At 39.4% G+C, this 27,971-nt stretch overlaps 1 long non-coding RNA gene across 2 annotated transcripts in view; it reads left to right on the forward strand.

Moving 5' to 3' along the window:
• The window catches only part of LOC134170262 (uncharacterized), a 296,517-nt gene that overhangs the window by 46,545 nt on the left and 222,001 nt on the right, over positions 1-27,971 (forward strand). The window lies entirely within an intron of this gene.

Raw genomic sequence — 27,971 nt, forward strand, 5'->3', positions numbered from 1 at the left:
TGGTCATTTGTTCCATTCAACAACATGACTATTTTGCAGGCAGTAAACTACAGGTCTAATTTAAACTTGGACTGTTGTCTTGTGTGTAGGTTGGGAAATATGTGTCTATTGCATGTAGAAGGAACAGTGAAATTCAACAGATGTTTTAAATCACTACGCTATTGCAATTAAAATGTTTGGAAGACTTATAGCAAGTTGAGGCATAAGAGCTAAAATTGTGCAAAGCTGTTTAAAGCAGGGTGAAGGGTGTTGAGGAAGGAATAAAGGATGTTTTCCTTGGAATATTTGTTTTCAGCATGGAATTCCTGCTCAAGAGTAATCATAACTTATCTTTTCCTTCATTCTTCACCCATCAGTTTTTCTTCCTTTTTCTTTCTTAGTCTGAGCTCGGCTGCTGCTCTCTGTCCTGACCCGCACAGCAGCTCAGAGGGGTGATACAAGCATTCAGTGTTCTGCAGGGAAAAACTTAATCAAAAAAATAATCATCTTCCTTGCAGTGGAGAGGAAAAAAGGGCGACTTGGCACGCATGACAGAACATGCGTGGACCACCAGACAAGCGTGGTGAGGTTGGAAGGTGGTAGAGCTCTTTTTTTAGAACAAGCTGATCAGAAGGCAAGCCTCTAAAAGGAAAAGGAATCCGAAAAGAGTGTTGAAGTGCCAGAATGCCCCAGTTAATAACTTTAAATAGTTCATTGAGTCTTCCGGAATTTTTTTTGTTCTTCTTCAGGAATAATCTGCTTACATCGTTAAGACCTCAGCTAAGCTCAGGAACACAAATTACCAGATGTTGTATCCCCTACTTTTTCCCATCAAAAGACCAACCACCAAGCTTGTTGAAAGAGAGAGGTCATTGTCCTTCCTGGGCAAGAAAACTATTTTTGCAACTCCTAAGCAATGAAATGAGAATACCTTTCAGCTGTAGAGGGGATCCTATCTCCTGCTTCTTCCAAGTTTCCCTGTTTGGCTTTGTTATTTTCTAATAATGCACTCATGTGTAAGCTAATAATGTGAACAGAGGGAAAATGAAGAGTTTAAAAAAAAAAAAGAAAGAAAGAAAGCAGAATGAATTAGGGCAATTGAGGTCGCTCTCTTTCATTTTTGCTGGCAGGATTTTAGCCCTAGTTTTTACCTTATCGCTTATTACACAATTTATGATAAAATGAGATGTGATTCCATTCTTATTGTTGTGCTATAGCCTATTGAACATGCATATATAGAATTCATTTCAAATTTAAACACTATCTTAATTATAAATTGAATAAAATGGACAACCTATCAGATTCCTTAAATTGCATTCTAGCAAATAATTTCATTTTCCATTACTTTTCCACCAATGATACAGTGGGCAGAACAATGTTGAGTATACACCCTGCTCCTCCACTTTAATTGTGCCAGAGATTTTGCTGTGTGACAACTGTTTCTCTGTGGGCATGTGTGTTTCTTGCCCTTTGTTCCATAAGCTGGTTTTTAGGTTTTTAGTAAAGCTATAGAAAGCCCTGGAAAATATTTATATATGTTTTATTTTAGCTTGTCCTTTAAGTCTCTTTCTACCCCAGGCATTCCAATTCACAGCTTGTAGTTTTACATGCACAGCTCAGGTTGAACTAGGTTTATTCAGCTTTAAAATCCATGGACAACTCAGATTCCATAAGGATTTTTAACTTATGTAGGATCTGCACTCAGTCCATACCTTAACTGGAATTCGATAGATAGCAACAAACCAGATCTAACAAAGTGACTGATGTCTATTCATCACTGTTTTCTAAAATAATTTGGAATTTAGATAATATTTTCTATGGAAAACCAAGCTGGTAAAAATAAAACCAGAATTAAAAAAGCATTACAAGATTTAGTGATGTTTTCTACTCACTTTTAAAGAAGCATTTAAGAAATTAAGATGTGGTAAAATTATAATGAGTAAATACACCAAAAAATGATGCAAGTGGGGAAAAGGGATAGGAATGTGTTGGCTGCTTTATAAAACCCATGACTCTTTAATTCTATATATAAAACTCTGCTTAGATTTTAACTCAACTTTACCGTTTACTCCCATTGTAATACCTAAAAAAAATGGCAGTGATAAAATATAACAGATTTTGCCTCTTTTTCATTACACTGCTTATACGTTCTAAATAAACTTCGGTGTATTTTAAGATTTCTAACGTATTTCAGCCAGTAACTGGTTTTTACACTTGGCAAAAGATCGGTTGTATTTAAAAAGAGTCAAACATCTGTTTTTTTTTTTTTTTTTTTAACATGCAGTTTATAATTTAGTTAGATCTTAGTTATGTTTCATTTGGCTTCAGAGAGCAAATATGCCACCAAACTCTGATGTCTCAAAGGACTGCTTTAAAATGGTTGTACTTTCATAGAATTATTTTATAGATTATTAAATATGATTTAAAGGCTAAATGCCGAGGTAGGCAACACTAATTTGTTACAGTTTTTGAGTCTATAAAGTAAGTTAATTCACTTGAGCAACATTGAGACTTTCATCAGGAGAAACAAAATTGTTCAATAAACACATTTGAATGTTCTTAATGTAGCATTTTTCTCATCATAAAGATTATATTCAAATTCCTCCTCCCTTTAACTTGCTTTTAAAAGTATCTTTTATTTTTATTTGCATTCCTTCAGCTTTTTCATAGCATAAATGACTTGCAGATCTTGTAGTCTTAAACTGGCAAAAATAAATATATAAAATACTTGTTGCTTCTCAAAGGATATTTCTTCCCCTCTGAAGCTTGAAGATAGGGCATCAAATCTAATAGTGCCTCTGAAATTCTAGGACCAAGTTGAAATATCCCAGCACTGTAGCACTGAAGATAGCTCTGAGCTTTAGACACAATATCCTGTTCCTCTTTATTTTGTATTTTGTGCTTTCAGAGTTTTATCCAACACAAAACCTACAATTTTTAGCCATTTCCCCCCCAGTTGAAATGATTTGCTATCACTAGAACTCGATCTGTTATCTCCCAAATAGTTTCAACTGTGTTAATGTGTGCATGTACTCCCCCCCCCCCTTATCAGGCTCTCGGCAGCATTTGTGATTCATAGCAGTCATCAAAGTGATAATAAACTCATTCACAATACTAACAAACATGGGGCTCCCAGTTATTTACGAGGCAAATTCACTGCAATGCTGGGCAGTGGAACAGGGGAGAATCAAGATGGTGTTGATTGATAAATTGACAGGTTAATTTACAAGTGGATAATAGGAGTTAGACCCAGAGGGAGGACGGCAGCCGCAGCTCTCGCTGGGCTGCACTGCCATCTGTCTTGTGCCTGCGATGCTGCAGGAGCGAGCCACGGCAGGACCTGGCGCTCAAAGCTCGCCCGAATCGAGACGAACCCCCTCGTTAGGGTGATGTGAATGTGTTTGCTGGCTCAGCGCAGCACACTGGACACCCCTCCCCGCTTGCATCTCCCTGCCAGCCAAGCGACATATACCTACACAAGTGCCGACAGCCTCTCGTCGCTTAATACGTGTTGTTTCTAAGTCCTGGAGTACTTCTGCTCTGCTTTTAATTGTAGGGAGAAGATAAATATTTTTGTAGGCTGTAGTAGGATATACAGTTATGTGCTGTTTGCATTGCTTAAAAAGCGACTGCATTGTTTTCTGTTTCATATCCTCCTGAAATATATTTTTAAAGTCAGTGGATGAAACAAAACTTTTATTAGTAACTTTTTTAAAGATTATCCTGGTTTTCTCTCGGGAAATACATACATTTTGCTCTTCACCGTCTGGCTGGCAGGAACTTAGCTTTGTAACCAAATATTTCTTCTATTTAGTTGGGAATGTTGAATAACTTCTGAGAGTCTTCTCATTCTGTAGTCCCTAGGAGCCGTTTTATGGCAATCAATCACTGTTTTTTATGTCATTAAGCATTTAACTAAACTGGTTGTTGGCTTCCCCACAATGACCTGAAATTTGATGGAATTCAAGATCAAGGAGCAGTTGCCATTATGTGTCTTTGAAGTTAATATGTTCCAGTCTTGCATTTTAGCATTAAGAAAGTTTTATTGGAAAATAAAAAGGGTGGTCAGAAATACAGTTTACTTTTTACAGTAAGTGTTAAACACTGGAAGAAGTGTTTTGTTTTAAATATGTAGTGTGCTTTAGCTGTAGTTGCCATCAGCTGCCCTGTGCCTTCAGCACAGGATCTCAAAGCCAGGCAATAGCATGTGCTTATGGCTCCAGCTGTTAGCCCCTTACTGCATGCCAGCTTCTGGGATGCAGAGTCCTGCAGCACCCGGCAAGACTGTGAATCCTGGCTTTCATTCTGCAGCACAAGATCAGAGGGGGTAAAAAAGCACTCAGCACTTGAATGTCTGCTGATTTTGTTTTCTTTTCAATTGTTACTAAGGGATGCCCAGCACACCTCTCGGATCTAGGTTTTCTTCCCAGTTGCTTCTGGCGCTGCAGTGGAGGAGTTAGGTGCTGGTGGGCTTGCACAGAATGTAAATTTTTGCCGCTTGTCTCTGGTGAACAGTAGTGATTCGTAATGCTTTAGATGAAGTTGTGAAGGCATTCAGGGGCAAATCCTTTCCTCCACGCCTAGCCCAAATGTAGAGGCTTGATGTGGGGGAACTCTGCAGGGAGCAGGGGAAAGGAATAAACCTTCCCTTGCATGGGCCATGGACCCACTTGGCTGTAGTCTCCAAGCTACAGGCACCCTCCTCTGTGGTTTTGCCTGTCTGTCAAAGGGTAAATCGCTGGTGGATCTGCATAGTAACAGAGCTTCTAGCTCTGCCATTGCTCACTCCATCTCTGGTGTCAGCAAAGAGGACCCCCTACGTCCCGTCAGAGCACATAATGTCCTGATATTGTGCTAAAACTCTTCAATGAGGCAGCGTCGTTTTCTGATGCTTTACTGAGCAGCAGAATGTTCTCTCCGTTGTATGAGGCAGGTTGAGCTGCTCAGGGGCTGCAGCTGTACCAAAACTCACACTTTTTCATTACTTTCTTTTTTAAACAGCCAGACTCTAGTGATGAAACCCGTGTTTCCTATGCACAAAAACCAGTCAACCAAAGTTTTACAAAGATAACAAAACCACAGGGAAGTTGGGATCTTACAGGAAGAAACTTTAAAATAATAATCTTTCCCTCTTTACTGCTGAGTTAAGAAGGCATTCCTGGGATTTATACCAGACAAAGGGCTCACAGCTGAATTCAGTCTGCCTCATCCTGCCCACTATTTCGTCTGAGCGGTTTTTCTGAACTAATTTGGGCTTTTTGGAGGAAGAAATGAGATTTTGTTGCACAAAGTTGTTTAGTTAAAACCATAATGAAAACCAGTGCTTGGGAAGAGCGATACTCATTTACTATAAACAAAAAAATCAGAGTAATAAACTCTGAAGTACGAGCACTGGAAAGAAGAGGAAAGTTTTAAAGCATAGGTGAGATGAGGGTTCCCTTGACAGGAGTTTGACAGTTGTGAATCATCCCAATCCAGTACTTTACCTGAGGGGTTTTGCTGGCATTCCAGCATGCATTTAGCGCCCCCTTCACCTGCTCTGTACTGATTTGGCTCTATTTGTTTTGTGGTAGCTGTTCAATTGAAGTGATTTAGTTTTGTTTGGTTGTTGTTTTATACCCCTCCTTTATTTCTCTTGAGCTGTCTGCACAGTGGCGTGTTTATAGGATCATAGATTATAGTAGAAATTATGCTTAGAAATTAGTTTTAAACTGATATTTTGAAATAGCTGAAATATTTTTGCAGATGCTGAGTGACAACAGCAATGTAATAGGAGTGAGGGTGATGTTTGGTCCTGCTTTTTATAGTATAATGTGAGAACTGTGAATGTTTAAAACAAAGTGTGTGTGTCCATGCACACATATGTGAATGTTACCAATTCTCCCCTGAGTTCAGGTGCCTTTTTCTTTTTAATGCTGCAGCACAGGGCTACAAATAACCTGAAATGAAAAAAGTGCAGATGCATTTAAATCCCTTTCTCTCCTGGGGACAGACAGAACCAGAGCGAACAAGAGGTGAGTTGCAAATAGAGAATATCTAGACCCATTGATTTTCATTATTACTTCCTTCTCCTTCCATATGCCTCATCAAAGTGTGGTGGTATTCTGTTTGGAAAGGAGATCAATGCAAGGAGGTAGGACTGGTCCTTGCTATTCAACAGGAGTTTCCAAATTCAGTGGGTGACAGAGGATAAAGTGCCCCTGGATTTGTTGTGACTGTTTCCTTAAGTTTAGCCAGACATACTGCACAAAAAGAAACAAATACTGAGATTCTGGCTTTGTACAAAAACTGTTCTCTTAATTGAAGCTTACTTAAAAACTTAGATATTCTTTTCAGCTATAATGCTTGAAGATTGTCTTGACTTCTCTTTATTATTCTGACTCATTTCAAGTAAAAGTGCACATCTCTGTAAACATATTTTATGAATCAATCCATGCAAATAACGCTGCCTTCAATTGTGCACTTCCTAAAATAACATGTTGACATCAAATCATCCTGTTTTGAAGAGTTTGTAATAATAAATAATAATCAATGCTGCAGACTGAAGGGTGCATCAATTATATTTATTTTACCCACAGTTGAGACTTTCTCAGTTGTATATATATTTTCCCCAATAATTTTGCACATTTTATTGTAAAGTGTACTTCAGTCTAATTGCGAATGTGGCCACTGGCTGATTGAGGCAAAATTACACTTTGCCTGAAACAGAAATGGAATTCCATTATGTGAAATCTAAAATATTGCCATAGTCCTGCAAGATATTTCTAGAATGCGGTTTATTGGGGACAAAAGCAAACTGAAAAACATGCAGTGGAAAGAAGTAGAACCTGATGCAAAAAAAATATGGGAAGTGTTACTTGAAATCAAATTCCAATTGCAAAGAAATTTATTTGGGGAGATTATAAACATTATAGAGAAAAAAAAGCACCTGGTTTTGAGATTCTGAAAGTATTTGAAATTAAACAGGCTTTGGAAACAATCCACATGCTATTTTAGTGCCTAGAACATCATTTTAACCTTTAGGATGAGTATGCGAAAATTTGAGGCTATTCAGGATTGGTATATTCTATATAAACAAAATGAGGGTTTTGTGGTGCTGTTGGCAGTTTTTTGAGTTGAAGTATGCGTCGAGTTTGGTATTACAGCAAAGGGGGGCTGCAGATTTAATAGATGTGACCACAATTATAATGATTTCTGGGGACCTTTTGAGGGGAGAGAAAATCACAGATGTCATCAGAATGGAACAAAAGAAACTCCCTTTCAGAGAGTATAAAATTCCCCTCCAGTCTCTGTCCTATTTTGAGCCTGTAAGAAGTAGTATTTGAGCCCATGGGGAGCGGCTGCTTGCTAACTTGTAATTTCATATGATTTGAAATATGGCACCTGCTGGCCTCCTGTGTGGGATTGCTTAGGAGAAACAGCAACTGCCTTTAAGACCAGGTTGTCTAGCCAGTTATCTTGAGCTAAAATCCTTTTTCGCATTTGCCTTGCATACATAGCATAGGTAGGGGGTTATTTTAGTGTTTGCTGCCAATATGTAGATATAATTTTGGTAAACCTATTCTTTGCTTTACAAAAGTCAAAGTTCCTTTAGTATCTTATTTCTAACATTTGCTTTAGTTGAATAAGTACCAGGTCATCATATTCTCTGCTTAGCTCTGTGGAGCAGTGGGCTAAGGTAAGAAAGATGCAAACCAAGTTATCATATTGGACAAAGGGACCTGATTAAAACATGACTGCTGAGGTGCACAAAAAGTACAATTAAGTTGTAAGCTAAAGAAAATGAGGTGGCAAAGTTAATGTATTTGCCATTTATCTCTTGAGATCTCAGTTCAAAGACTTGCTTTCAAATCGTACAGGATCAGCTCTTTCAGATCCTACAGCAGTCCGATAGATTTAAAATTAGATTGGGCTCATCCAAAGATATAATGTGTGAATGTAACAAAGTAAAACAGCGCACGGGCTGCCATTGCTTAACATCTTCCCAGGATGCAGCAGTCTGTTTCGCCTCATGTAGACAGAGTAAAATTGAAAGCAGGAAATCTAGGTGCAAATCACACTTCAAGTTATTCAAATGAAATTCTGGTTTTACAGCAAAGATGTCCTATCTCAGTGTGAGAGAACTTGGCTTTCTTGATACGCACGCCCCATCCGTGTCCCCTCACCCCCAATTTAAGTAGCCAAAAGATCCGCAGGAGGGTTTATTTAATTATACTGGTTAGCTTTGCTGTAGGCTAGGTGAATTGTCTTATTTCCTCAGTATCTTAAAGACTAACTCATATGTTCTTTCTTTTTTTTTTTTTTACATTTATTATTGCTGAATTGCAGGTCAAGAAGGGGGATATAGGCATAGGATGAAAAGAGTGAGACTTAAGTATCTGAGTTCAAAATTCAGGTCTGCAACCCTTTGCATGTCTTGTCACATAAAAACCTTCCTGTTGCGTGAGTTCCCAACAGATTAAAATAGGATGTGTTTGAGCCACGTTACTTAGATGTTCAGAGTGGGGACAAAAACATCTTAATTTGATTTTGTTCAGGCAGTGTTGAGCACAACAGTGTCAGTTCAGCCATCTCCTGGTGTGATTCTGTGGTCAAGCTGAAGTTGGTTTAAGCCTGTGGCTTGGCCTGTAAAGACACAGAGTGATGCTTGGCACCTGCCGAATCATGTTCAACAGCTCCCAGCCTCATGGTGTGGGTGCACAGGGTGGCATCTCTCACAGAGGTGTTGCTGTTTGGCCATTAATTAATTAATCGTGTTTTCAGTGAATTTTGTCCTGCTGAGAAGCTGGGCAGAACACAAGGCAGAAAATACTTCTTTCAAGAGCAGATGATCCCCTCCTGCCTTCGAAGTTATCTCCTATTCCAGTTCTTTTATTTTATTCTTCTTATTAGTTTTTGACAGTCTATGTATGGAGATATTTCTTGTCAAGATGAAAGTCACCTCTTTATCGCTTGCAGTGCTCTGTCAGTTCCTTTCAGGAGTTAAGTGTGCTGTGAGTTAGTAGGAGCAATGAACCCCAATCTTCTTGCAGCTGTCTGTGAAAATTATTTTATTATGCTTGTTTTGTGGAACAAAATTAGACATTTATAGCTTAGTTTTAGTTCTGCAATTTGTTGGCACTAGGTACAATATTTAAAGTGCAATATCATGAATGTGTGAAACTGAACAAATAATCCACAGATCTCTCAGTTATACCTGAGCCTTCTCACTGTGGTAGCAGACTTGGTTGTAGATTAAAAACTGTATGTATGTCAAACCTCATGCAGGGCAGAGGTGAGAGGACACAGGCTGTGGTGCACTGTCCTACTTTCCCACACTTCCAGCTCAAGTTTCAGTGGAAAGTAAGATTGGTGTTGTGGGCTGAGGTCTGCCTGGCACCGTGCAGCCCTGCAGCTCTGACGAGGAATCCATTTCCTGCCCCTGTGCACCCTCCATGCTTATGGATTCAAACCTAAAAGGGAAATTTTCCTCGTGAGTGACCTTGCACTTTTCCTCCTGTTGCCTAGAGGAGCGCTAGATCAGTGAGCAATGTTTGATGACACTCGCCATAGTCCTGTTCCTCGCTGCCCCTGCACCCCAGCTGCTACAGATTGTAAACCCACATGTCCATAATGAGTGCTAAAAATGAATCGTGTACTAGGAGATAAGTAATCTCCTTCTGTTGCATCCATATAGCCCGCTCTGAAATGCGGAACAAGCAGGGGAAAGTACATCAGGCATCTGTAGAGGATGCTGAAGTCAGGAAATTGGTATCTCAGCTAGGTTGTTGTCTTCAAACTTCAATGGATATTTGTTATTCCTGCAATTGTCTATGCATATTGTTCATAAAATAGGTAAAACCAAACAGCTTATAACAGGTAGAGAGAGAAGCTGTACAGTGAGCAAGGAAAAAGCATTGAACTACTAGAGTAAGGGCAAGAAGTGAAAACAAAGGTATGTTCTGTTGTTTCTTTTGAGGAGAGGTGAAGGCAAAGGGGAGATTTAGCAGCTGTTCCTTGTGGCAGAAAATCATCCCTGATTGTTTGTAGAGCAGAGGCATATAAGTGTCAAACAGATACTGTAGATCCACAAAGATACATCCTGACCTGCACGCCTGTGGGATGTGCATGTCATGACTGTAATTTTGTCATGGTAAAAATGTCAGAAGTCATGAAAACCTGGTAAAAAGGAACAAGAGAAAAGTCACTGGCAAGTTTTGAAGTAATCAAATGACCCTTGTGGACCTGGGTCTCTAATCTAATTTTCTTAAGGTCTGAAGGATGGCTTATGCACCTTCTATTAGGCAGTATCTAACCCTTGCTTCTTAGAGCCCTTCCGTACAACAGGGCCTTTAGGAACCTCTCTGTGCTAGGTTGTGCTGTACCTCCTTTAAGGTAGTAATTTCCGTGCTAGGGCCCAGCTGTCTTGTTCTAGTTAATGGTATTGTCATGGTATTGTCACAACACCCTGATCCAATATGATCCTACAACCATATATTTTATCATGGCTGTACTCACATAACATACATGTCCTGTAATTAAGGAAGGACAGGTTTGTGGATTGTTGTTTGGTTTTGGTTTTTTAAAGTAATTTTTCACACTGATTCTCAGCATTTTGCTCCTGCTTTTTATTGTAAGGTTGAGAATCAGATCAAATGCACAATGCACAGCTGTGTGGCAAAAAGGAATGGACTGTGACTCTCCATATAGTGTCTCTATACCTCCTTCTGACAGGAAAGCTGTCTTGTGTGATGTATCCCTGATCTTCAAATACATCCCTGCAGCTATTGGCCAGGCTGAATTAGTTCTTAACATATACTACATGTTATCTAAACAGGCCATTTTTGGGCTAGTATACATTAAATCTTCCCTTCGCCCTCCTTGTCTGAACCAAACTGGCTGTTTTTCAGGTTCAGATCAGATCACATCAATCTCCCCTCCAAACGTGCCCCCAGCTTCCTCTTTCTCATGCCCTACAGCTTCTCCCGTGTTGGGAGATCAGGTGGCGAGTTGTCAGCAAAGCCCAGCTGCTGCTCATCTTGAGAGTCACGCTTGCTCTGAGCTCCTCCATTAGTTTTGCCCTAGAGAGCATTGTTATTTGCTGCTAACAGGGAAGCCCAGAGCCATCCACGTTTCTGCCAGCACCAAGACTTGAAAGAGCTGGAGGCTCTGGTGTAACTAATAGGGAAGTCTGGAAGCAATGGGAGATTTGAACGCAGAGACACAGCCTGGGGTCCAAGCCAGTGGTCTGTCACTACCAGTCCTCCTCATGCTGCTTCTGGAAATACAAAGTGGACCCTGCAACCTCAGAGGAACAGACCCCCTGTATTGAAGCAGTGGCTTTGGTAAAGACAGTGGCAAATAAATTGCTGCTGATAAAATGTATATTGAAGACAAAGGAGTGGGAGAGAAAGGATGTGTCAACAGTGACCTTCAAAGCTTGACCTAGTACATAGGGGAAGGGACAGTACCAAATCAATGGACTGCAAGTAGATTTCTCTGTCATAAAGCTACTCAGAAATGTGGAACATTTCTGTGGGGCACTGAAAGCTGCAACAGAGCTGAAGTCTTCCCACACCATCCTGCAGCAGGTGTGTAGATAGTTTTTCAACAAGAGGATTTTTGCATGATTGGGCAGAGCTTTGAACAGCCCCTGTGATAACCATCTACATATCATCTATAGTGCCAGACCAAGAAGCTAGTTACCCTCTATTTTGAACCCTCTATTTTGAACCCTCTATTTTGATGTTTTTCCTTAGGTGTTTATAAGTGAGTACACTGAAACAATAAACTCGTACAGCAATGATTAACAAATGGATAAATGAAAATCTGCACTTCCAAAACTGATTTCAAATCAATATTCTCCTGTCATGCAAACATTCTCTGAAGCCTATTTGCCAATTGATGGTACCTCTGTGTCCTCTGGTTAAGGAAAATATGACAGTTTCTGGGTAGTGATATTTGTATTTTGAATGTGAATGTTAAAATTTTTCTTAATATGTCAAAACAGGAAAGAAAAGTCTGACCTTTCACCACAGTAATAAATTTTTCTGCCAGTGTAATAAGTAATATAATTAATTATCTACACACACATTCAGTGTTTCATTGTATTTATACATAGGGTATACTTTGCTCGTGCCGGTGATGGACTAGTTTGAAAGTACCACTTAGTGGAGTTAGTGCTATATATAACACTGTTGTAACTAAACAGAATCACACTTCTCTAATTCCTGGTTCATAAATTCACCTCCTTTTAAAAAACCTGGTAAGGGTATCCTTATGTGAGGGAAATTGGTGATTCTCATCCTTCTTAACTGAAGTCTGCTTTGAAATCTGTGTGTCCCTTCCTCATCTCTCTCTCCCACTCCCTCATCCCTCTTTCTCCTACTTCTTGTAGTTGTAAGCTAGTGTCTTTGACCATGATGTTATGCTGCGGAAGTCAGGAATGAGTCAGAAGTTCTGAATTCCCACTCCTGACTCTCTGTGAGGAACTTCTTTCCCCTGCAGAAAGTTGATTTTCATTGTTGTTAGAAACCTTCTGTTCAAACAGGACATCAGCTCTGCGTTTTTACACTTTTCCCTAAGCATTAATCTGAGTTACAGATGCAAGTAGTTTGTGTGCCAAGGAAAAAGGACTAATTCAGTCCCTTTCATGTTTGTATTTCATGCTCTTCTTCTTGCACACTGCTGTGTCCCTTATGTTCCTGTGATTGATACACTAGAAAGCCTTACCAGCAGAGTCTAGGTAAATCCTCATCAAGAGGAGGTGATGAAGGGTTTGTAATGCTGTTTGAGTGATAGAATGAGAAGCAGCTCTACCAGCATGGATGGCATGAATTAGACAGGGAAGTTAAAATGTGCTTCCATATGCAACCTGTTCTTCTTGTCAAAGTGGAATAGGCTTTTCTGCTCGTGTTCTATTGCCAGTATCAATGAAAAATGGTAAATATATATGGCTGCATGGGCAGATACATCCTCAAATCTGAATTGCACACATTAGGTATTTGTTTGGTCCGTAATATAAATTCATGCCTCAGAAGATAATAAAAATACATGAAACTTTGTCAAAACTATCTGATGGCAAGACATTCTTTCCAGTCCTCGATTAATGAGACTCACGGGCTGAAAGCATCACATTAGTAAAAGTAGTCACTAGTTCTAGACAGTTCTCTTCCTGCTGTAAAACTGTCCATCTCTCTCCTGAAGACAGTGCCACTTTAATTGACTCCTCAAAATCTGGACATTTCTGTAAATGGATCATGTAATACAGGAACAACTTTTCACTTTCCTCTTTCATTATCAAATCAGAAGCGACAAGACTCATTAAGTGCAATATAAATTTAAGACACTACCCTGTTCAATTAGAGAAAAATGAAGTTTTGTGTATGTGTAGCTTGAGGGTTTCTTCCTTGGAAGCTTCAGTGAACTATTTTAGTTTGTATTAACTTTCACAAACTTTAACACACATAACTTTAAACTTTAGTGACCTGAAACACCATATATACCAGAAATTGTCATTCCTGAGGCCCCTAAAATCCTTGATACGCCTCAATCAGCTGCTTGCAGAGTGGTTTAATGGGTTACCTCTTCAAACTGCATTTCACTTTCTCTTAATCTTCCTTTATGGGATAGATTTCAGTGCCCCTGTAGAGGGCAAGAAGGACCCATGGCATATGCTCACATTCATAGTGATGCTTTTTCTGAGTGCAAAGTCTGCCAAAACAGGTCCTAGATTTTCAAATGCTCATTACATTGAGTCCAGGCTGTGTTTGTGTTGTATTTGATCAACAGAGGAGCACGGACTCTTAACTGCTGAGTACCAGTATATTAGTGTGCCAGTGAGCTAAAGACTTTGTAGGACTAGACAGCACACTGGACAGAGTAAAGATCCTCTGGTCTGTGGCCTGTGATCTAAGGCAGCCCTGCAATGCACATGATAACACCACCAGTTCAGTGAAGGTGCTTGAAGATGATGATATCTTTTTCCCCTGACTAAAGCTCCTCAATTAGAGGTAAGCCATTTCTGCTGAAATAAATGCTAAATGACTTGACTTCACATTTTGTAGTTGGTATGTGTTGAATTCCAGAGGAGACCTATTTCTGTGCAGAATATAATGTCAGTTTCCCAATAATGATCTCCTGAAAGTCACCATTTATACAGGAAAATTATTTTACTGCTTTTAAAGGAAGCTGTTGCATTTATGGATTCTGGCAACTTAAATCCACCCTTAATGGGAGAGAAAAGCAGTAGTCAGATTAATATACTTTTTCCTCTGTGCATTATGCTGTTTACCTAATCATGAGTTCATGGAGAAAGATAATTTGGAAGAAAATGTATCACATGAATTTTGGATGACAGCCTGACTTCCCATAACTGGCTAACTAGCATTAACTCTGAAATTGTATTTCCTGATAGGAACAGTCTAATAAAAGGATGCATGCTAAAGGCACTGCTTGTTATGGTCTAACTGACACCTTTCTCGAGATCTTGGGGTGGTAATCACAGGCGCTTGGCAGTAATGGTGTAAGCCTGGCTCAGACAGTGTACTCCAGCTCTGGAGCCTTAATGAGCCACACATCTTGTTCTTATTTCTGTCTTTGTGCTTAAGGTGTGAGTGCATTATAGTTATCCCAGGTAATACACTGAAAGGGCCTGATCCCTTGTGGGAAGGGCTCCCATGACTTGTCAAACTTTACCTCTGCTCATATAAATAGTAGTTTCAGGACTAGCCTGATGTTTACAAGAGACACCACTTCCAAGCCATCCAAGTTTGTGGTAGCCATTTTTGTAGTTAAAGAAACAGTCTATTCCTTCTTTTTCTTCCTGGAAAAATACCTTGATATAATTACTTTCTAAAGTAACTTAAAGTTGTACCATTTAAAACAATGTCTGGCTATTCTCTCTTGTTAGATAGCAGGGAGCTATCCCAGTGTGTTCTGATATGCTTGATCAGCGTTTGTATCAACTCAAACTTTTAATGGTGTGGTTAAAGGGAAACATCCAAAAGACTGAAACAGTAAGTGAGGACCCTTCTGACAATCTTGAGTGCATTGCACCTGACACTTCAGTCCTCAAAATGAATGGTTGATTAGAAATTATTTCTATGTACAGGTGAATCCTTCATGACTAAGAAACCAGCTTTGTCTATGCTTGTGTGCACGTGTGTGTAGTGTTGTTTAAACATCATCTAAAATATGATAAGCAGTGAATAAATTAAGAATCTGTTGGTTAAACTATGCATCTATTTAAACACAAAATTAAGTTGTGTATATTTTGTTGAGATGAAATATGGAAATGTTTTTATCAAGTAAGCATAGGCTCTCCCATTCCCCCACTCCTTTTCAATGCAGTCTTTCTAATGCTGATTTTTTTTTCTCTGCCCTTCATTGACAGAAGCAGCATGGATACTTGTCCATGCCTATACCCCTTGTCATGCACCTTCATTTCTGGGTTCTGTTTAGCTTCTTACCTATAGCCCCAGGCGTTGCTGTCTGCTCAATAGTTTCCAACCCCTGTAAAGAAGAAACAAGATGACGTATTACTTTTTAAACATAAACCACACATGACTAAGACCCAATAATTCACTCGCTCCCGCTAGGATGCTGAATGATTAAGTCTGACATCAGTCAGTGCCAGTAGTGTATTTTTGATAAACCATACTTGTCTGCTGCATACTCCAACATCTGTATTTTTCACACCAGAGGCATCTGTCTTGTTCAAGAAAATGAGAGACATGTAGCACACTGCTTGTGCAAGTAGTAAAACTGATAGAAACTGTACCAGTTATCATTCTACATAGAGCTCCTTTCTTAAGTGATAACAAATGACATATTTGGACCACTTTTTATAGAAACCATTTCAGGGAACATACTTCTGTGACCTACTATGAAACTTGTGGAGATCCATCCCCAGGTCCGATAGCATCTACAAGTGGCAGGAAAAGAAAGCCCGAAACTTATTTAAGTTTGCCATTACTATTTATCATTGTACAAAGAATTCCTTCTTCACATACCAGTCTATTTAGACGTATTTAGAAATTCAATCTACAGAAGATCTCAGAAGTCTGTGTGTGTTGGAACATCTATAAAATGGGATTTATTGTATGGCATAAGATGTGAATAAGTATTTTAAAAGATAAATTTGACCCTGACTCTTTACCAGTGATGTAGGAGGAATTGCACTTACTTACATTAGAAGTGAAGCTGGACTCATATTCTTTATGAAAATCATCATTCTAACCATGATGATTTTGTTCACATTTTCTCTCTCCATATCAGAAGTCATGGATCACAGATCATTGAAGTTTTATTGATTTTTATGTCTACAATTGCAAAATTGCAACTGTCAAAAGGCAGATACCTTTTTCTCAATATCCTTCATGTGTGAAGTAGCAATGTCATTATTACCAGTCAACCTTATTGCTATTTGTATTTACTTTTAAAATCTTTCAGTATTTAATATTCCTAATCCATCTTAATTTAAATCAGATTTCCAAATGTGACCTCCTGGAACAGAGGTGGGAAAGAGGAGGTACTCACCTGATGGTCTTGGATTAGCAAATCCAAAATGGGAGCAAAATGAAAAGATCTCTTATGTTAAAAATCAAGAAGTCCTAATTCTGTGACTTAGCATGTTACCTCTAGCAGTGCGTTTGCAGCTGGTATTTAGCAGCGTCAGCACTCTATCTCTAAAGGAGCTTGTGGAAAGGGCCCTTTTCAGGGTTTACTGTGAAGGGAATGTTTGACTTTGATCACAGTTAAAATGACGGCATAGTCAGCAGGCGAAATACTGCAGCCAGTTTAAAAAGGCAACTGCTTTGGAGTGTGTGTCCTTTAAACTCTAATGGATCAGTTAATTCTCCAGAATATTTACTGGGAGAAGTCCTAAAAGGGTTAAGAAGCTGCTATAAGAAAGGCTAAAAATGATAGACTGGAGGAAAAAGAGGTAGTAAAAATTGAAGGATATAAAAAAGCAGAGGAATGTGGCTGGGGAATAATAAAATAAGAGAGAGAAGTTAAACCAGTGACCCTTGTCGGCAGTGAAAAGCGGGAGATTAGAAAATGTTTCATGCTAATTTCCATGGAGATTTCTTTAATTTATCGAAAATTACTTTCTTCTGCTTTGATTTGTCCAAGTGCCTGCCCCCTCGCAGCTTTCCTGGGGTGGTCCTACCCGTCACGCCATGCTCAATATGGGCCTCATTTGCCCCCACACTGGGCCAAAGCGTCGTGAGATTACTGAAGCGTCTCTGACATCTCTATCAGCTTGTGCCACCACAATGCCCTATTCCCTTTTTTTCCCTCTTTCTCTCCCTCTCTCTCGCCTCTCCCCTCCGTAACGGAGTCTTAGGATTCCTGTCACATGATGGCTTCATCGGGGGCCCCTTGCTGAAGTGTTTTCACTTTTCTCCTGATCCGTTCAGCTTGGTTCTCTCTGCTGCCTGGCATATCAAAGGAGATTTGTGGGTCATTGAGCCATGGACGCAGAATATAAAGTCATCAGCCTGCCTGGCAACATCAAAACAACAAAAAAAAAGCCCCAGCCATCATTTACCATCTTCATCCTTCAAGTGGCAGGAGATTGTTAGTCTCTTACAAACGTATATTGAAAGCATTTAATTTCTAAAGGATAATCAGGATGTAGAGGTACCAGCTAAAAGACCTTCAATATTACAGCTCCTCTCTGGGCACTTCGGATTGTAGCATGATGTAGTAAGATGAAGAAGCTGCTTATATCTCTGATTTTAAAGACACAGGCTAATATTAATGACAAGCTGGTATTTTTGCAGAATAATAAAGTAATTTGCCTAACATCTCCAACCTTGTCACAGATAATAAATGGGTATATCTGATTACAAGCATTCTGGGCCAGTGGAAATTGTTATCGCTTCCGCAGTCTAGCCTGGCTGAGGATTCGATCCTGACTCTTTATTTGGGGATGCAAAGAAAGATTCATTGCAGTAATGTGTCTAAATGTATCCATTACCATCGTTTGAATCATCTCTGCCCAGTTCCTTTCTGAGCACTGGGGCTATTTAGCACTAGAGTGATCGTGCTAGGAATGCCAGGATCTATTCTGTATCACATCAAGTATCCTAAGGGTTCCAGGGAATGATGGCACCCAGTACATGTGGAAGGTGAGGAGTACAATACATCATCAGGGTTAGAAATACCTGTCTTGAAATTTCCATTGTAACTCAATTAGAAACAGGTTTGTTTGAAGTGGTTTGGAACTGTTGTGGGGGCTCTAAGCACCTTTTAAAACGAGTTCTCATTAGTCTCTTCAAAATCAGTCTTTAAAACATAGCCTTAAATGTCTCCCTCAGTTCCCTCTGGACAGTGAACTTGCATATTAAAGACCTTCTTTATCCTTTAACTAAGCCTGCTGTGTATTCTGCTAAGCTTAAGGCTATCACTGCAAGGTGACTCACCTATATCCATTGATTTACTGGGTGGTATTGTGGGCTGGGGCAATGGAGATTGCCTGCCTGAGGCACATGCTGTGTTAGACCTCTGCAAGGTCCTAGGGAAATAATCCTGAGGGAAGATGGGTAATGGAAGATGCCACAAACATTAGAGACAAAGTCACAGTGATACCAGGAATTCATGATGGCTAGCAAACAAATTCTGACAAACTACAGATACTGTGATCCCTCTAACTAACCATAGCGTTGTATGTACTTGACAGGCAGGAATATAGGCAGTTCTCCCAAAATCTGAGAGCAAGGACATAAAAATATAGTCCAAACCCACAAAACCTATGCTGAATTCAGTGCTATTGTGGTGTGTTACCTACTATTTTAAATACTTACCACATCTCTTAAATCCACTTACCTCTTATGTCTTCAGCTTTGATGCAGCTGATGGACTAGCAAAGTCCCCTAATACATAACTATATCTCTGTGTATTTCCTCTCTCTATAAAAGTTGCCCGACTTGTTTTTCTTATATTTTTTAAATATAAGCATCACTTGCCATGAGTAAGCTTGCTTGTCGTGTCTGCATTGCCTTTCTTATTTCTCTGTAGCTTGGTCTGTCACTTAATGTATTCGTGCTTCCCTTTCTAACCCTCGCCATCTCTGTTTCCTCTTGTATTTAAATCTTGGCTACAGAAATGATTTTAAATTCCCTCATGATCAAACATGAGCGTGCAGAGCTTGAAGTTAGAGAGAATGTTAAGTGTTCTCTAATTAATTGCATAAATGTGGAATGCAAAAATTAAGTGTTAACTGGTAATTTCAGTGTGCAGTAGGCTTCCACAATATGTGCTAGATTATAATAACTCACATGCGCTTGGGATGCTACCTATTAACAATTCATATGGCACTTGTTTTCAAAGGATGATCATGATTCTACTTTCCTGTAATGATTCTGAAGTTCGGTAATGTGTTGATAGAGAAATATCTAGAACAGAGTTTTGTTATGCCTGTTGCCTATATACTTTTTCCTTTAGTGTGTACGTACATAAACGTGTACATACGTGTGCTGGTGTAGGACTGGGAAGCAACACTTTCACAGCTGTGGTTCATGATTTAATTTGAACTATAAATGGTGTACGTTTTTGAACAGTTTACAACTGAGCATGCCTTCCTCTTTCAAAACTGATCAATTACAATGACTGCTGTGTTAGCTTTTAAAAGGCAGACCTTTATAGTATGTGCCATTTTGTTACTTAGGTTAGATAGGAATGCTTGAGTCCCCTTAGAAGTTAACCTTAAAAAGGAAACATCTACCTTATTGTGGTATTGACCTTGTTCTGGTAAATTGCCATGTTTTCCTTTACCTACATTGCAATATCAGTGTGAGATGTTTACATCAAGGATAAGGTTAAAAGTTTCTTTTCTGAGGTCACTTACTCTAGTTCTTTCTATGTATATCTCTGGAAAAAAGAGAGCAATCAGAGTGACTAACAAAGCAACCCCCGAGAGCTGTGCGAATGCACCAAGTCTTTTGTGTAAGAGCTACCCTCTCTTTGACATTCTTGTCTGGACGACACTCAAAATGCAAAGCAACTTGTGGTTAAATCCAGTCAGGGTTTCACAGAAGCTTATGAAAACTTGTATTTTCCGTGGTCTCCGCATGGGGAAACTTTAAACTGCTCAGATTCACCTTAAATCTTCGTACATTTTTAAGAGTCTCTTGAAGATGTCAGGTATGGCTTCAGGTTTGAACTGAGCCCTCCAAAAGATGAGCTTTGCACTATTTTCTGTTTCATTTGAAAACCAATTTATATTCTTTGTGGCAAACAAAGGAACTGGGAATTAGTAAACAAATTGATTTGTGTGAAAATTCTGGGTGTCAGAAAGTAAAGAAGTTTGAAGTTGCTTTGAGTTCTCTAGAAGAACCCAGAATTTGCACGTTAACGACATCAGATTCATTGCAGGCCTATAAAGAAGATAGCAAAGGTGTGTTTATGAAGCAACTATCTTATCAGTTTGTTGCCCTGGAAATGAAATATTATATGCAGAGTATGCTAAAGCAACTTTTTGCTGAGATATCAGAGTATTTACCATGGAGAGGAAATCGGGCTGAATGGGTTTGTGTTGGACTTAAATTTTCTAAACCAGGGCTGAATGTTCATACCTGAATTTCAATTTCCATATGGCAACTGCACATAAATACAAAATATTCCAGCTCTTTTAGGTGCCTCTCATTATAGAAGACTTACTGCGATATGTCTGAATAATCTGGGGTAAGGCTTATAAAGCAGCACAAAATCAAAAAGACACAACCAGAAATCAAAAAGCCTCATAAATCAAAAAGTTCACATCAATGAATCTGGATTTCCTCCAGCAAAGATTTAGAACTTGCCACGGTGTTCAGTAGTCCTTATTAATTCCTGGAACACAAAACCAAACTGGAAGACCATGAATTCTGAATTCAGGTAAGGTAACTTAACACAGTAACAGCAAACTCTTTTTGTAGACATGATTTTTACAGAATTAAATATTTCTCATGTCCATTTTTCACATTATTGTGTTAATCCTTCTATAAGGTGGCTGGGTCACGTTGAAGAAAAAAGAAAGAATTCATAAAAATGGAAAAATTATACCCTTCTTCAGTCTACCCCCCCCCCCCCCTTTTTTGATCAGTTCTAATTATTTTCATAATATAGTCCCAATAAAGATCATGGAGTAGTGCAGGCAGCATTTGTTGAACCTCTAACTTTAATGAAATGTAGTACTATGTTATCCCTACAGCTAAGCTGAAATCTCACAGGAAAATATTGTAAACTGGTTTTATTCTCTGAAATATGATCTAAAAAACCCCCAATGAAGGTTGTGTAGAAAGGCTCCTGCAGCATACCTGTGCCAGCCTCTCTTTCCCTATGTGTATTGTGGGCTAGCATACACACAATTAAATGAAGTATTTACTTCCTTTGGAATCTTCCTATAGCAGCAGTTAATAAAAGAGCACTGCATTTCATTAAAATGTGGGGTGTGAGGCTACAAAACTTAAGTACGGAGAATATCAAATGGAATAACCAGGAGAAATAGTCAGCAGAACTTACTGCCTGGAGCAGTGCCTCATGTGTGTTTTATGCATCATCATTTCACCAGTTATTATAATTATTATAATTTCACCTCATTTAGCTGATGAGTTGGCCTAATTTATTTATTTTTCCTTTTAAACCCAGGGCATTGGGTGTTGTTTTGTGCTTCTGCTTATACAGCTCTATTTGAGAGCCAAAGATGTTTGATAGGGAAAAGCATATTGTCTTTCCCTGTCCCTTACCCTCTGGGACTTGTGTGTGTGAAACATGGAAGAGAATGCAGCCAGACTTTCTGAACCTTAGTGCTTTATCAGGACATCATTAGCATAGGAACGTAAAATGGGTTCGGGAAAGTGGTTACTGGCACTCCCAGTAACTTCTGGAGCTGGAAGGGTTATTTCAGTACAAGGACTTCAGTAACCAAAGAATATATTTGCTGAGGACAAAGGGTTGTCACCTCACAGTCCATCTGCAAGGGACCTGTTGTTTACTAGGGTTTTACCAGAGGGAAGGGTATAGGGGCTGCACAGCAGTGAGTGTGAATATTCTGCTACAGACAGCACACTAGGAAGAATACAGATTGGATTCTCAAATAAGGGGTGGCTTTTCCTGTTGTACCTGTGGGACTGGGTTTAGTTCATGGCAAGTAGCCTTTGTTGGCATCTGGTCCCCACCACTGCAGCCTCATTGGGCAGCCACAGCTGGGGATGCAGTCAGTACCCAATAAACCCAAGTCAGCAGAACATTTGATGTTTCATGCTCGATTTTAAATTGCATGTGAACTTTCTATTGGAAGTCAAGAAATGAAAGCTAAGAACGTCCTTAAATGTCTTTCCTGGGTTTAGTTTATTTTTTGATTTGTTTGATCCATATCGAAAGCTTTGGAAAATAAGTTTTTTGTGTTGTTTGCAGGAAAGTAAGTTAGGCTAAATATAGTACTACATATGGTAAAGGTGTTCATAAATAGAGAGTAATATGTGATGTCAGAATAATGTTATATGTCAATCACTGAAAACTGAAAGTTTGAGTACTGCGTTGCCGAAAAGCTGTGTAATGCTGCTAATGTGATAGCTGTGGAAATCATTATTTATTGTGCCCTACTATCTACATTGCTATTTTCGCACATTTGTGTCTCTAAAATGTAGAACAGTAGATGGTTGAAAAGCTCAAGTCAGTTACTGATTGCTATGAGGGGTATATGCAGAATATTTGCTGGTTTTAATGGCAGCAAGGCAGATGAGTGAAGCAGGAGTAGAAGTAATTTGAAACCCTTTGAAAACTTTATTCCGCCTGTTTCATTGATTTTTGGGAGAAAAGTAATGTCTGACCATGTATCATGCTGGTGTAAGTCTGAAGTAATGACAATAAGAGAGCAACATGCATGTGATTTTAATTAAATATAAAAAGAATTACATTCTAGTCCCACATTATTTGGGAAGATTTCAATTAGTCTGTTTCCTTTGTCAGTTTGTATCATCAAACATAACATGTTTTTCCTCTTTTTTTCCTGCACTGTTTGTTAGTTGCATGCAATAAAATATTCTCCCTTGCATACAAATAAGAAAAAGTAGCTTTGACTCTGGAGAACTTTTTTTAAACCCAGTCACTTTCCTGGGTGCCCCAAGGGGAAGCAAAAGGATACGATAAAGCTGGCATATCTGAAGCCCCTCAAGAAACAGAGAAGTTGAAGTTACTCCAGCTGCAAAGCCTGATCCCAGAAAACTAGGGCAGTATATTCCTTAAGCTCTGCTCTTGGACTGACCAAGGAAACTTGAGATTTATTGTTTTGAACTATAGCTCTCCTGGGTCGGTGCTCTGTGTCCCTGCCTAGGTGAATGGAGGCCACAGCCATAAATCTGATCTTAGTTAGGAAATGCTGCGTGTCACAAGCCTTCCTCTCAGCAGCAGTGAATTCTATTCTAGTGCTGGCTTCCTCGGTGCTCCTGCGTTCTTGGCTTGCTGAGAAGCCTCAGTAGAGATCACTTGTATGTAAACAAGGAATTTGGCAGGAACTCAATCCCTTTCAGCAAAGTTTTCATGATATATTATTACCCATACAGGAACTTCACTTCCTTTACTAGAACAGTGCAGCATCTCATTTTATTCAGTTCTTGTCTTCTTTCTGTCTTCTCTCTCTCTCTTATCATTTTCATATGCTGTTGTCTCTCAGCTTTCCTGGGAAGATTGCTGTTTCAGAAGATTAAGATGAATCTAATTTTATGTTTCAAATCCACATAAAACACAGATAGTTATGGAAGCTTGGACTCATTGTGACAGCAAATTCAGCCTCGAATGCCCTGCAGGGAATTATGTCTTAACATGTTGTATCTCTTTTTCAATGCCTGCAAGGCTATTTCTTCATCACCATGTAAACTGCATGGTGGGGAATGCCAACAAAAAATAAGATGCATTGGAAGATAAAAATTCAGTGTAAATAAGGTGTAAGATAGACAGTAAGCTACAAATGGCTTGTTCTATTTAAACCTACTGGGTGGAAAACAGAAACGGGGGACACGTTTCTGATTATCTCACAACTAAAAACCTAATCTATTTAATATTTGTTGACAGTATCAGTAATACACATTGGAATGCAGCTCGCTGGCATCTGATGCAGTTAAAACCCCACCAAAAATACACAATATAAACCAGCATTATACTTCTGTGTGATGGTAAATGTTTGTTTCTAGCACAGTTCCCGTTGGGAGCGATGGGGGTGGGAGCTGCTCTGTAATTCTGCTTTTTCATTTGCAGCAATCACTAATTTCAGATGAGTTGTTAGACCACACGCGAGTAATTTTCCTAAACAATGGCTTCAATTAGTGGTCACATCCAGCTTGTTGGTGTTTTACCCCGGTCTCTACAATAGACATTTTGCAGATGTCATGCAGTGTTCTTACAACAGCTGTGTGAGATTTCCTTCTGAAGAAAGTGTTCAAAAAGGGAAGTTGGGGGGCCCATTTGAAGAAGTGCATGCCTGGGTTTGAATGTTTAATTACAGAGACTGCCAGGCAGGGCTCTTGCTGCCTGCCACCACTTAGCACTTACACAGAGGCCTGAGTGAGTAGTGGGGTAATGGATTTGAGAACATGTTTGTTAAGACCAACTTGCAATTCATTCTGCCTGTCATTATTCATAAAGCTGGATGGGATTCTTCCCCACTCATGCACAATAAAGGAGAGTTTGCCCCAAAAGGTAAAGAAAATGTACCTTTGGGCTTTACTATAAACAGTATTTTTAGGGAAAATGTTTAAAAAGAGATTTAATGAATTCTAACAATAGAAAATGTTCCTTTTCACAGACATTTTACAGTTGGGTTTTGCCTTTGTTGGGAAAGATTAGGGATCGCTGCAGACACAACTTCAGCACAGAACAGCGCAAATCCAGGGAATATGAAAACTTTTAGGCAGGATCCTAAACTATATGAATGGGGGAGGTGTAGTTTATTAATATGGATCTATGTATTTATGCTTGAATTAGTGTATCTGAGGGAACAAATGACTTTGTGCTGGACAGCCTCTATACACAAAATTACTACTTCTTTTGACAAGAGAAAATGGAAACATAAAATCTAATAGACAACAAATCTGTTCTATATCTTCCCGTCTCTTTAATCAGGAAAGAATCTGACTATTTTTAACTATAGGGTCCAATTATAAAGTGAAATGTAATGTTCTTTCTTTATCAAAAGTGTCAGGAAAATATTTTAAGGGTCAAATCCTTAGCCAGTATAAATTAGGGACTGTGTTGATTTGTATCAGCTCAAGATCTGACTTTACATGTTGTCCTTAAATTTTCAGCTTTATCTGGCTCCTGAAGTGTGTGTGTGCATGTGCATCTCTCAAAAAGATGTTTTCCTCCCCAGTTATCAGCCTATTGTTTGGAGGAAGTAGATTGTAAAATACACTGTCAAATTCCAAAATGTCTCACGGATGCATTTTGTCAAATTTATTGATGTGAGTAATATTGGAAATGGTGTTAAAACTCATAGGTCCACAGATAGCAATAGAGCTGTTGGTTAAGCAAGTGTAAATTAAAAAGGTGTTAGCAAGTTAGTAGCTGGATCATGGAAAAGTAACAAAGAGGGGAATAAAGAAGGGGGACGTGACATTAGAAGAGACACCAAAGTAGGTATCTTCTGCTTGCTCAAGTCTTCTGCTTGTCATTGGCTATTGGATAGCAAGCAAAAGATGTATGCCTAAGTATTCTTGTAATTAATAAAGATTTAGGGCAAGTAGTTACATCTGCCAAGTGCTGTGCGCAGTAATCATGAGTAAAAACAATGTTAAAAACATGTAGGTACCAAACTCTGAATCTCCCCTCACCCTGTAGCCTTATCACAACATGCTGCAATCAGACCTATCAGATCTTACAGGCTGAACAGCAACGCTAAGCTCAGTTCTTCAATATAACATCTCCAAAAATGCAGAAGAGAGGCTAGTAGCTTGGTTAAGTCACGTGCCAGCACTTCCCTTTGCCTCAGCATTAGCCCAAAAGGCAGGATAACTGTTTTCTGCTAGAGGCACTTCTTTTAAAGATGCTGGGCTCGACTGCTTGTGGCTATTAATGAATCCCTGACACTTCTCCTAAGAGCCTTATCACCATCTCCATTCCACCAGGTAACCTGTGTTCCTCTGGAAAGCTCCTGCTTGCTTCCTGAGGGAACAGCTTTGCAGCTGCTGGCAGCAGGGCAATCTCATTAGCAGGCCCACGCCTTTGAAATTGGCTCCCTATGTATATACACTTAAGTGTGAATCTAATCATCAGTTGAGCCCTAAGAACTTCTCCCTGCGGCTGGTATCAGGAAGGCTGCTGTGTTTTCAGTCTTGTTAGGACAATCTGGGTTTCAACAGAGGCAGCTAGATGCTGTGGTGATGAGTGCCTGTATTTAGCCAGCATTGGAATAACGGCAGTTGTTATTATTAGGCCTTCTGAAGTTTCAGTAATAAAAAGAACTGGAAAATTTCAAGATGGACCCATTCTTGTGGTTTTCTGACCACGTGTCTTTGGGACAGGCTTAGCTGAGGCACCTGCTAAAGTCCTGTCTGAAAACTTGCCTTATTTGTTAAGAGGTTTCAAAGTAATCTGCTGGTATTTTGTTGCTTTGTTTAAGGAGGTAAGAACTGGGAATAAAAGGCTGTTATTTGCTATTGATGGATTTTGAGCAGGCTGCACACCCGACCTTCTTTCAGTCTTCTTTAAGGGCATAATTCAAAGGACCAGCAGAAATCCTTTGTTCCAGTCACTGTTTTATGACACCAGTGTAACTCTGTGGTTTGCTGTTTACTGTTAGACCCAGTACAGTGAATGCACCAGCAGAGGCAAAGGGTATTCCCGAGGCCTGGGCCGTGGCAGGAAGCCTTCAGGTGCAGTGTGGAAGGGGTTCCTGCTCCTCTTCTCTCTGCTCTGTCCTATTGGCAACTCGGGATTAGCAGCAGTATTTGTAGATGTACAGGTACACTTTAGCAAAAATAAGTCATGTGCAGGCTGGCTGAAAATTACCAAAAAATCTTGGTGTCATTTAATTTGTTGAGGTGAGCTAAGCGGCAGACAAGTTTTTACAACAAATTTTATAATTCAGTTGGTCCGTCTGTAAAATTCACTGTGCTTTTTGTACAAGTGTAAGAAATAAGCTCTTGTCTGACAAATACTCCTGGTTTTCCTAGCCCAGCCTACACATGCTCTTACAGAACACCATTAATAGTGTTGTTCTGTATATGCAAAGACAGGATATGGGTTTTTTTCCATACTTTAAGCAAGTGGCACTTAAAGTTTTGTAGATGGAGCCGGAGCCATGGTGTCTAGGAGGCCAAGCATGCTGACAGGCTGGCTTAAGTGCAGCAATTCAAGTTTCATAACTAGCTACCCAAGGGGACTGTGTACTAACAGCATCCTCCTATATTGGCTTTGTATGTTGGGAAAGTCACAGGAAGTCAAAATGAAATCACCAAATACCCTCGGGCCTCAGACCTGTATGGTGGCATCACTGCTGAAAAATAATAAAACTGATGCTAAAAAGTCCTATCCCCAGTGAACCAGAGAGTCAATAAAGAACAGGATCTGTGCAGAATTGATTGTATTCACAGTGAGATTCTGTCTACTTACAGTATCAATTAGAGTTGTATTAATAGATACAGTTTTGACTTTACACTGGCATTAATTTTAATGATGAAGGTTATCAGTCAAAAAAGCAAAGCAAAGATATTTGCTATAATGATTTCACAGTCTGGATCTTCCTGAAGTTAATGCAATGCACACTCTTTGGAATGGATCATCTGCTTAGCAACAGTCTAACCCGTTTGTCCCAGATCCTGTCACTTGTTAAATAACCAAAGTTACCCAGGCACAGTAGGGACTGCATCCCCTTCTCTGAGTAGAGATGCTGTTGCTGCTGTTTAAAGTGCTGTTGTTTTCATGTAAATCAGTAGAAGCAAAGGCTCTCAAACACATGCATGATGGATGGTACCTTGAAAGAGGCAGGTGTAAAATTTTCTGGAGAAAAGTTGGCTTCATTGAGCTTAATG

Source organism: Pezoporus occidentalis, unplaced genomic scaffold (assembly GCF_034315485.1).
Source record: "Pezoporus occidentalis ecotype Australia unplaced genomic scaffold, CSIRO_AGI_Poc_V1 ctg11, whole genome shotgun sequence".
Taxonomy (NCBI): Eukaryota; Metazoa; Chordata; class Aves; order Psittaciformes; family Psittacidae; genus Pezoporus; species Pezoporus occidentalis.